This window comes from Solea solea, chromosome 17, assembly GCF_958295425.1.
Source record: "Solea solea chromosome 17, fSolSol10.1, whole genome shotgun sequence".
NCBI classification, from domain to species: Eukaryota; Metazoa; Chordata; class Actinopteri; order Pleuronectiformes; family Soleidae; genus Solea; species Solea solea.
This window is the reverse complement of record NC_081150.1, coordinates 23,202,661-23,212,465: the sequence shown is the minus strand read 5'-3', so window position 1 is coordinate 23,212,465 and position 9,805 is coordinate 23,202,661.

Sequence of the window (9,805 nt, the reverse complement as noted above, 5' to 3'; positions counted from 1 at the left end):
TAATGGCCTGTTTGAAGATTTTCAGTCAGGTTTTATATTAAACCATAGCACAGAAACAGCACTAGTTAAAGTTAGTAATGATCTTCTCTTGGCCTCAGATAATGGTCTAGTCTCTTTACTTGTCCTGTTAGATCTTAGTGCTGCATTTGACACCATAGATCATATTATTCTACTGCAGAGATTGGAGCAGACTCTTGGTATCACAGGTGCTGCCCTCTGCTGGTTTAAATCATACTTATCTGAGAGATTCCAGTTTGTTCATGTTAATGATAAAACCTCACTACAAACAAAAGTTAGCGCTGATTCCAGTGTGTAATATCACATGTCAACCAGCAGATGTCAGCATTTATACTGTGTCAGCAGAGCTGCTTCAAAAGGGTTGGGCCTTCTTCACGTTCAGAGGAACCAGGACATGTTCACATCCCATAATAAGACAAGTTTGCAGTATTACACCAGACATCTAAGCCTCTCTAAGTCACTACAGGGTCAATTCATTCTGTGTAAAAACCTCAGTCACTGAACAAGAGTCAGTGACGTGACATTCATGAGCTTCACAGTAAAAACATCACGTCCACTCAGTTACAGTGTTGTTTTCGTCAATGATGACGATGACGAAATTATTTTGTTGACGCCCCTTTTTTTTAGTAGAGTCGGTCGCAGCGCACCACCGGCGGAGGAAATTTCATGTCAAACTTATGTGTGACACTGTTGTATGATGAAGTCGGCATCAATTCATGAAAAAAACTGTTAATAAGTTGAAATATGGAGATTAAAGGTTTCTGCCCAACAGTAATCTCCAATACTTATTGACCTAAATGACATATAGAAATGACTTAAACTAATCAGCGTTTTAGTCCAAAAGACTAAAACTAAGACTAAATCTAGAATGGCTGCCAAAAACAACACTGCTCAGTTACAAAGTTCTTTTTCACATGTGTGATGAGATGAGTTTAGTTCTGTTACCTTGTGAAGGCAGGAAATGATCGTCATGAAGCTGCTGAACGTCTGTGAAGTGATTCTGCTGCTGAACAGCGAACAAAACACAGACCAAGTTTTCTCAAGTGTTATCTGAAGGAAATGTGATGAATGTGATCAAATAACTGCTCTGATCTGAACTTTACACTCAACTCCATCAACTGCAGTCAAATATTAACAGAATCAGATCTTATCACTGAACAATGATCTCGCTCAGACACATAAACTTATACAGTTCTAACTCTAATCGACTCGACTCAGTTTAGTATCAGCCATGTTGTTTTCCATGACTTCATAGCGCTTCCTCAAAGTGGGCGGAGTCATCACAGCAAGCCTGCGTGATACTATGGTGACGTGGTTTTCTATGGCAGACTAGTAAAGGATTGTCTCCTTGATGAACCTGTTTTGCCAGTTTCCAGCAACATTTGTAGACGTCAAGGGTGCACACTTGCTGCTCCTACATAATCATCCTGTTAACATTTCTCACTCGTTTCCATTACTTCCTTAAATGAAATTCTTGATCCCCTAATTTCCTTAGATTATTATTCATCACCTCTGTATTTGCATCATATGCCCTACACCTCAAAAGTTCATGTTCCACAGATTCCTCCTCTTCCTGACACCTCCTACACAGTCCTGTCTGATGTTTCCCTGCCAATTTAAGTGATTTATTCAGTGCACAGTGCCCTAGCCTCAACCTCATTATCACAACCTCCTCTCTCCTGTGTCCCATACCTACCCTATTGACCCTAACACTGTTCTGTATTTGATATAAATGCCTCCCTCTACCCTCTCTATCCAACACGTTCTCATTCCCAACGCGTCAAAATCGGCAGCTCGGTCACTGGCCGTACGCTTCAAGAAGTGACGCTGTCGGTACCCCTCTCGCTTCACATTTGGACGCTCAGGGATGTTTTATTGATATGGGCCCGTGGCACTGCCAAGTTAGCGACAACACATTTACCCACGTCCGGGTGGACGGAATTAGGAAAATAAATATGCAACGTACGGTTACACTTTCAAAATAAACCCAGAAGAGAAATGTTTCATATTGTGCGAGTAAGAGTAATGCTGCTACTAAAGACACTTTTTTCCCCCTATTTCATAAATACCAATCATGTAGCAGCATTATTAGGCCAAACATATGAAGTTAGTTAGATGCTTAAATATCACGTTTTATTTAGCCGCTGCGTGACGGCGTCATCTTCTAGACGAGACAACAACGTTGGACACGGACGCACTTTAACTTGGACAACACGGTAATCGACACATACGATACATTTGGTTTAAAATTCAACCACAGGGTAAATACAAGGCTGCTTAGTTTTTACATATGCTTATGATTTTTCTGTAAAAAAAACAAAAGCATGGCATGTTAGTTTAGTTAACGTAGACGTTTTTACTAATCAGCTAAAGTTAGCTCCTAGTAACTACCTATTACCTTGCGTTAGGAGAGGGACGCGGATGGAAACACGCTTTCCATGAGGCCAAGTGTCACACTGAAGCAACCCAGACATGGTTCGTATTTTATATTCTGGACATTTAAAAATGTTTCAGTCCTGAATGTCAGTGTAGGCCATTGCCAGGGATAGCATGCCACACTGTCAATGTACTACAGTATCATCAGTAGACTTTTTAGTTATTTATCAAAATTTTAAGCTAAATAACACCAGGTCAGATCAATGTGTCATCTCTGATGGAGCTCAAATCCTGAGAAATAAAGAAATGCTTTTTACTGCAAGCATGATTTGGCTGACATGAGTTACTTGATAATTTTCTTGTAGCCTCTTTTTCAAAAGAACACCCACGCCCCACCTAAAAAATGAAATAGGAATCCTATACTTTATAGTATAAATGTAGATTGCATACAGTTATTTTAAAAACAAATGACAGTGTTTGACAAATATATGTATATACCGTTGTAAGACTGGTCTCCCCTCACACCCTAAAGTAGAGGTGGCCTTTCTCCAGAGACCGCTTCACACACAGTCTCTGCTGGTATGTATTTCATTAAATACGGTCTGTATAGGGCCACACGGTTGACGTAGTGGTTAGTACTCTTGCCTTTGCAGCAAGAAGACCCAGGTTCGAGCCTCGGTTGGAACAAGGGCCTTTCTGCATGGAGTTTGCATGTTCTCCCCGTGTGTGTGTGGGTTCTCTCCGGGTCCTCCCACAGGCCAAAGACATGCAATATTGGGATTAGGTAAATTGGACATCCTAAATTGACCATAGATAGATAGGATAGGTGAGAGTGAATGGTTGTTTGTCTCTATGTGTGTGTGGCCCTGCGATGGACTGTCGAACTGTCCAGGGTGTACCCGCCTATTGCCCGATGTAGCTGAGATGGTGGAGGATAAAGCGGTAGATGATGGATGGTCTGTATATAATGTCTTTTTCCTAGAATCTGCGAAATTACTTTGGACAAAACAAAGACTCCAAAACAAGCTTTATGACAATGTTTCTCCCTGTTAATATGCAATTGCCAAGCATATATATGTTATATCTGTCACATAACATTATTCTCTTCTTATCTGTCTAACAATGAAGTCCATGTTTTTTGCTAGTTGTATGTATATGATACAAAATCAAGCTTGAACCCCTTCTAACTACTCCATGTATTTCCTTTACAATTGTAATAGAATGTCTTCTGCAAGATCTGCAACACGCCCTGAGCTGCTCTGATGAAGAGCTTAGTGAAGCTTCAGCTGACCAAAGAGCTCCTCTGGCTTCTCTGGATTGGAGCATTCGCAATGCTCTATTTTCTGAGAGATGGAGGGAAAAGAGACCATATCTTCTTGATAGCATGCTTGCCAAGGAGAGTGTGACAACAAATGGCTGCAGCCAATGTGGGAACAACTGTGCGGCTATAAGATGCAGAGATTGCCTTCCACGTCCCTTTCTCTGTGCTGAATGTGACATCAGCAGACACAGCAAAGCCTCAGTTCTCCATAACAGGGATGCCATGTGTGCTGGCTCCTTCCAGCCATTGCCTCCAACCACCTGTGTTTTTGAAAAGGCACTTACAAACTGTGGTAAGTTACACACATCTTTTTTCTGAGCTAGTTTGTGTCTGTGAGTAATTATGAATTAGTGTAACCTACTGTATGTTTAATGTCTTTCAGTGCGATTTTTGTCAGCATCTGTGGTCGTTCCCCAGAAGCACTCAGGGTGATCCAAGGGAAGGCAGTTGCTTTGGTCACAATAAATGGTCATTTTGCAATTTTTCAACAACTCCCACAAGAAAAAAATTAGCTCATTTTGGTTGTCATGGTAACCTTTTTGGGGGGAATGTCACTTATTTATTCATGCCATTTACAAATTACTAAATGTTTGATAGTGCCTATCAAGTAAGCAGGCTTTACTTGACCCCTTGGATTTACAGTATATGGGACATGCTACATAACATACCAACCTTGTTTGTAAATGTAAATATTATGTTGTGGGACGGTATGATCTCAACATGCCTGAGCTAACCTGCGAGGGATGCCAGGCAACTTGGACTGCAGGACTTGATGACTTGATAAAAAGTGGATACTGGCCTGCCACCCTTCATTTTGTAACAATTTATGAGACAGACCTGTTTTATATATTTGAAGACATGAAGATGGCATCACCCGGGATGTCTTTTCAGGCATATCTAAGAATGCTTGAGAAGCGGACTGCTCGCTTTGGCCGTGTAAGTATTTCTGTCTTCATTCTGCAAGGTCATAAATATGTTTGTGTTTACAAATGGAAAGGTTTTTGTTTAAAAAATTGTTTTGTGCTTTTTTTGCACATAGACTGTGAAGATCTCATCAGACAGCTTCTAAAAAAGCTTTTTTGAATGGGCTGCTGTACAATATGAGGTTGATTCCACCTGCAAAGAGGAGAAATTTACCTGCCCTGCCTGTACCCCAGCAATGCTTGCTGTCTCAGTGGATGGAAACCGCAAGCATTACCGCTTCAAAAGTACTGCAAGGTATACAATAATGTACACCCACACTGTTGGCAAAATTGATAATTAGGGTTCGAGCAACAATGTTGCGCAAGAACCCTATTGTAATCGTAAGAGTTATTAGGGTTCGAGCAACAATGTTGCGCAAGAACCCTATTGTAATCGTAAGAGTTATTAGGGTTCGAGCAACTTGGTTGCAAGAACCCTATTGTAATCGTAAGAGTTATTCTTCTGCCTTCCAAATGAATCGCATTTTTGAGGCCCTGAACATGCCCCAAAACTCACCAATTTTTGCAACCGCATCAGACCTGGTGTAAATTTACGTTTATTAGTGTTTCGGGGAATGTGCGTAAAAAAATGAAAGTGGGCGGGACAAATAACTGCTCCACCCCCTAAATATTGTGGGCCTGAGGAGCACGTTTAATGTACATGCACGAAACTTGGTACACGCGTTCCTTAGGTCGGGACGGTCAAAAAAGTCAGCGTAGCCTATGCTCTAAAACGAACAGGAAAGCCGCCATCTTGGATTGAAAGTTCATTTTTTGTTGATTTTGGCCATTTCGCACCATCGGTATTTGAACGAACTTGTCCTAGAGCTTACATGGGATCACGTTCAAACTTGGTGAGGTCACTGTGGACAAGTTGAGGATCTAAAGTTATTGAAAACTTTTTAATAAGTATCATGGCGTACGAGAAAGGGGCCGGCAAATTTGATGAAAATTTAAATTTTTCGTCACAGGCAACAAAACTCTTATAACTTTGCGATAGAAGGTCACATCCCAACCAAATTACCTAGGGTTGATGATGGACCATTGCTGAAGAAGTCTGTGAAAAAACCGTACATTTTTAGCACAGCGCCTCCTTGTGGTAACAGAAAATACAAAAAATACACAATTTCGGTAATAACTTTTACATAGTTAATCGTATCAAACTCAAAATTTGTGAAACCGTTCAAAACACATGATAGATGATGCGTGCTTAATATGATAACAAATCGTCCAACGGTGTTGCCATGGCAACACTGCAAAGTCAGATATTTGTGACAAATAAACAAACTGCTACAACTTTGCGAATCCGAGTCCAATCTGAACCAAACTTGCTTGGATTGATGATAGTCCAGCCCTGAAGACGCCTATATGAAAATATTCACTTTCAAAAACAGCGCCCCCTGGTGACAGCAGACACTATGACGCCTGGTATTTGAATGAACTAGTCCTAGAGCTTTTGTGCGATCACCTTTAAACTTTGTGAGGTCACTGTGGACAAGTTGAGGATCTAAAGTTATTAAAAGTTTTTCAAAATGTCGCATGGTTTTCGAGATAGGGGGCGCCAAAGTTGGCGTTCATTCATATTTCTCACAACAAAAGGCAAAACTCTTACAACCCGTAAAACTTGTCCTCCTGAGGATCACGTTGAATGTACATGCATGAAACTTGGTACTCACGCGTTCCTTAGGTCCAGACGGTCAAAAAAGTCAGCGTAGCCGAAGCTCTAAAGCGAACAGGAAAGCCGCCATCTTGGATTGAAAGTAAATTTTTGGGAGATTTTGGCCATTTCGCACCAATGGTATGTGAACGCACTTGTCATAGAGCTTTAATGGGATCCCCTTCAAACTTTGTGAGGTCACTGTGGACAAGTTGAGGATCTAAAGATATTAAAAGTTTTTCAAAATGTCGCATGGCTTTTGAGATAGGGGGCGCCAAAGTTGGCGTTCATTCATATTCTTCACAACAAAAGGCAAAACGCTTATAACCCCTAACACTTGTCCTCCTGAGGAGCACGTTTAATGTACATGCACTAAACTTGGTACTCACGCGTTCCTTAGGTCGGGACGGTCAAAAAATTCAAAGCAGCCTAAGCTCTAAAACGAACAAGAAAGCCGCCATCTTGGATTGAAAGTACATTTTTAGCAGATTTTGGCCATTTCGCACCAATGGTATGTGAACGCACTTGTCATAGAGCTTTGATGGGATCACCTTCAAACTTTGTGAGGTCACTGTGGACAAGTTGAGGATCCAAAGGTATCCAAATCTTTTCATTAAGTATCACGGCGAACAAGAAGAAGGGCGGCAAAGTTGGCGAAAATCACGATTCCTCGCAACACACAACAATTTCTTATAACTTTGCCATGGAAGGTCAGCTATTAACCAAACTAGTGACAATCGATGATGGGCCCTCGCTAAAGATGTCTATGCAAAAACTGTAAATTTTGAAAACATCGCCTCTTGGTGGTGGCAAACACTAGGAAGTCTGGTATTTCGCAACACACAACAAACTCTTATAACTTTGCGATTGAAGGTCAGATCTTAACCAAATTTGTGATGATCGATGATGGGCTTTTGCTGAAGATGCCTATGCAAAAACTGTAAAATTTTGGAAACAGTGCCACCTGGTGGTAACAGAAAATACAAGTTCACAATTTCCCTTATAACTTTAACAAATTTCATTGTATCATACTCAAAATTTGGGAAAACATTCAAAACACATGGTAGATGATGCTTGCTGAATATGATTACAAATCGTTCAATGGTGTTGACATAAGAACACTACACAGGATCCACTCTACTGAGTTGTTCGTCAGTGCAGTAACCTTTGTTCGCCACATGATGGAGGCATTTGCCTACAAATCTATCAAATCTAACATTTACAGTTTCTCATGCTGCTCTGAAAGGGAAAGATGGGGCAAAAGGTACTGCAAGAGGGGCCAAGGAAAAAAAAAACAGGGAAAATGGGAAGAGAGAAAAAGTAATAGAGGGAAAAAAGAGAAAATGCACCCTAAATTCTTATACCATCAGATGTTCTATCACAAAAATAACTAGTTATTTCTAAAATTCAGCTTCAATTCTGATACCATCAGTTGTTTTTCACAAAAATAACAACTTATAGACGAAATCACACTGTTAGACCTCAGACCTCAGACCCGCCCTGAACATGTCTGTAAAGGATGACCTCCTTACAGGAAGTACAACTCCCGAAACAGGAAGTAAAGTCTGACATTCTCCGATCCACACGAAACTTGTTATGTAAGTCAAGGTACCTTCCCTAAACACGTTTACGGACACGCCTTTCACCCAACAGGAAGACGGCCATTTTAAAAGGACACGCCTGACATTGCGCGGGGATGCAGCTGAAAATAACCAGTACCACAAGCGGTGAATGAACGGAAGATGAGGAAGAGGACTCGCGCTGCGACGTGGACGCACGGGGACTCGCGAGCCGTCAAGCTCGAACCCGTCAATTACCGCTTGCGGTACTAGTTAGGGTTCGAGCAACAATGTTGCGCAAGAACCCTATTGTAATCGTAAGAGTTATTCTTCTTCTTCTTCTTCTTCCGCCTACCAAATGAATCGCATTTTTGAGGCCCTGAACATGCCCCAAAACTCACCAATTTTTGCAAGCGCATCAGACCTGGTGTAAATTTACGTTTGTCAGTGTTTCGGGGAATGTGCGTTAAAAAATGAAAGTGGGCGGGACAAATAACTGCTCCACCCCCTAAATATTGTGGGCCTGAAGAGCATGTTTAATGTACATGCACGAAACTTGGTACACGCGTTCCTTAGGTCGGGCCGGTCAAAAAAGTCAGCGTAGCCGAAGCTCTAAAACGAACAGGAAAGTCGCCATCTTGGATTGAAAGTTCATTTTTGGCTGATTTTGGCCATTTCGCACCATCGGTATTTGAACGAACTTGTCCTAGAGCTTTCATGGGATCACCTTTAAACTTGCTGAGGTCACTGTGGACAAGTTGAGGATCTAAAGTTATTGAAAACTTTTTAATAAGTATCATGGCGTACGAGAAAGGGGCCGGCAAAGTTGATGAAAATTTAAATTTTTCGCCACAGGCAACAAAACTCTTATAACTTTGCAATAGAAGGTCACATCCCAACCAAATTACCTAGGGTTGATGATGGACCATTGCTGAAGAAGTCTGTGAAAAAACCGTACATTTTTAGCACAGCGCCTCCTTGTGGTAACAGAAAATACAAAAAATACACAATTTCGGTAATAACTTTTACATAGTTAATCGTATCAAACTCAAAATTTGTGAAAACGTTCAAAACACATGATAGATGATGCGTGCTTAATATGATAACAAATCGTCCAACAGTGTTGCCATGGCAACACTGCAAAGTCAGATATTTGTGACAAATAAACAAACTGCTACAACTTTGCGAATCCGAGTCCAATCTGAACCAAACTTGCTTGGATTGATGATAGTCCAGCCCTGAAGACGCTATATGAAAATATTCACTTTCAAAAACAGCGCCCCCTGGTGACAGCAGACACTATGCCGCCTGGTATTTGAATGAACTAGTCCTAGAGCTTTTGTGCGATCACCTTTAAACTTTGTGAGGTCACTGTGGACAAGTTGAGGATTTAAAGTTATTAAAAGTTTTTCAAAATTTCGCATGGTTTTCGAGATAGGGGGCGCCAAAGTTGGTGTTCATTCATATTTTTCACAACAAAAGGTGAAACTCTTACAACCCGTAAAACTTGTCCTCCTGAGGAGCACGTTGAATGTACATGCACGAAACTTGGTACTCACGCGTTCCTTAGGTCCAGACGGTAAAAAAAGTCAGCGTAGCCGAAGCTCTAAAACGAACAGGAAAGCCGCCATCTTGGATTGAAAGTACATTTTTGGCAGATTTTGGCCATTTCGCACCAATGGTATGTGAACGCACTTGTCATAGAGCTTTAATGGGATCACCTTCAAACTTTGTGAGGTCACTGTGGACAAGTTGAGGATCTAAAGATATTAAAAGTTTTCCAAAATGTCGCATGGTTTTTGAGATAGGGGGCGCCACAGTTGGCGTTCATTCATATTCTTCACAACAAAAGGCAAAACTCTTATAACCCCTAACACTTGTCCTCCTGAGGAGCACGTTTAATGTACATGCA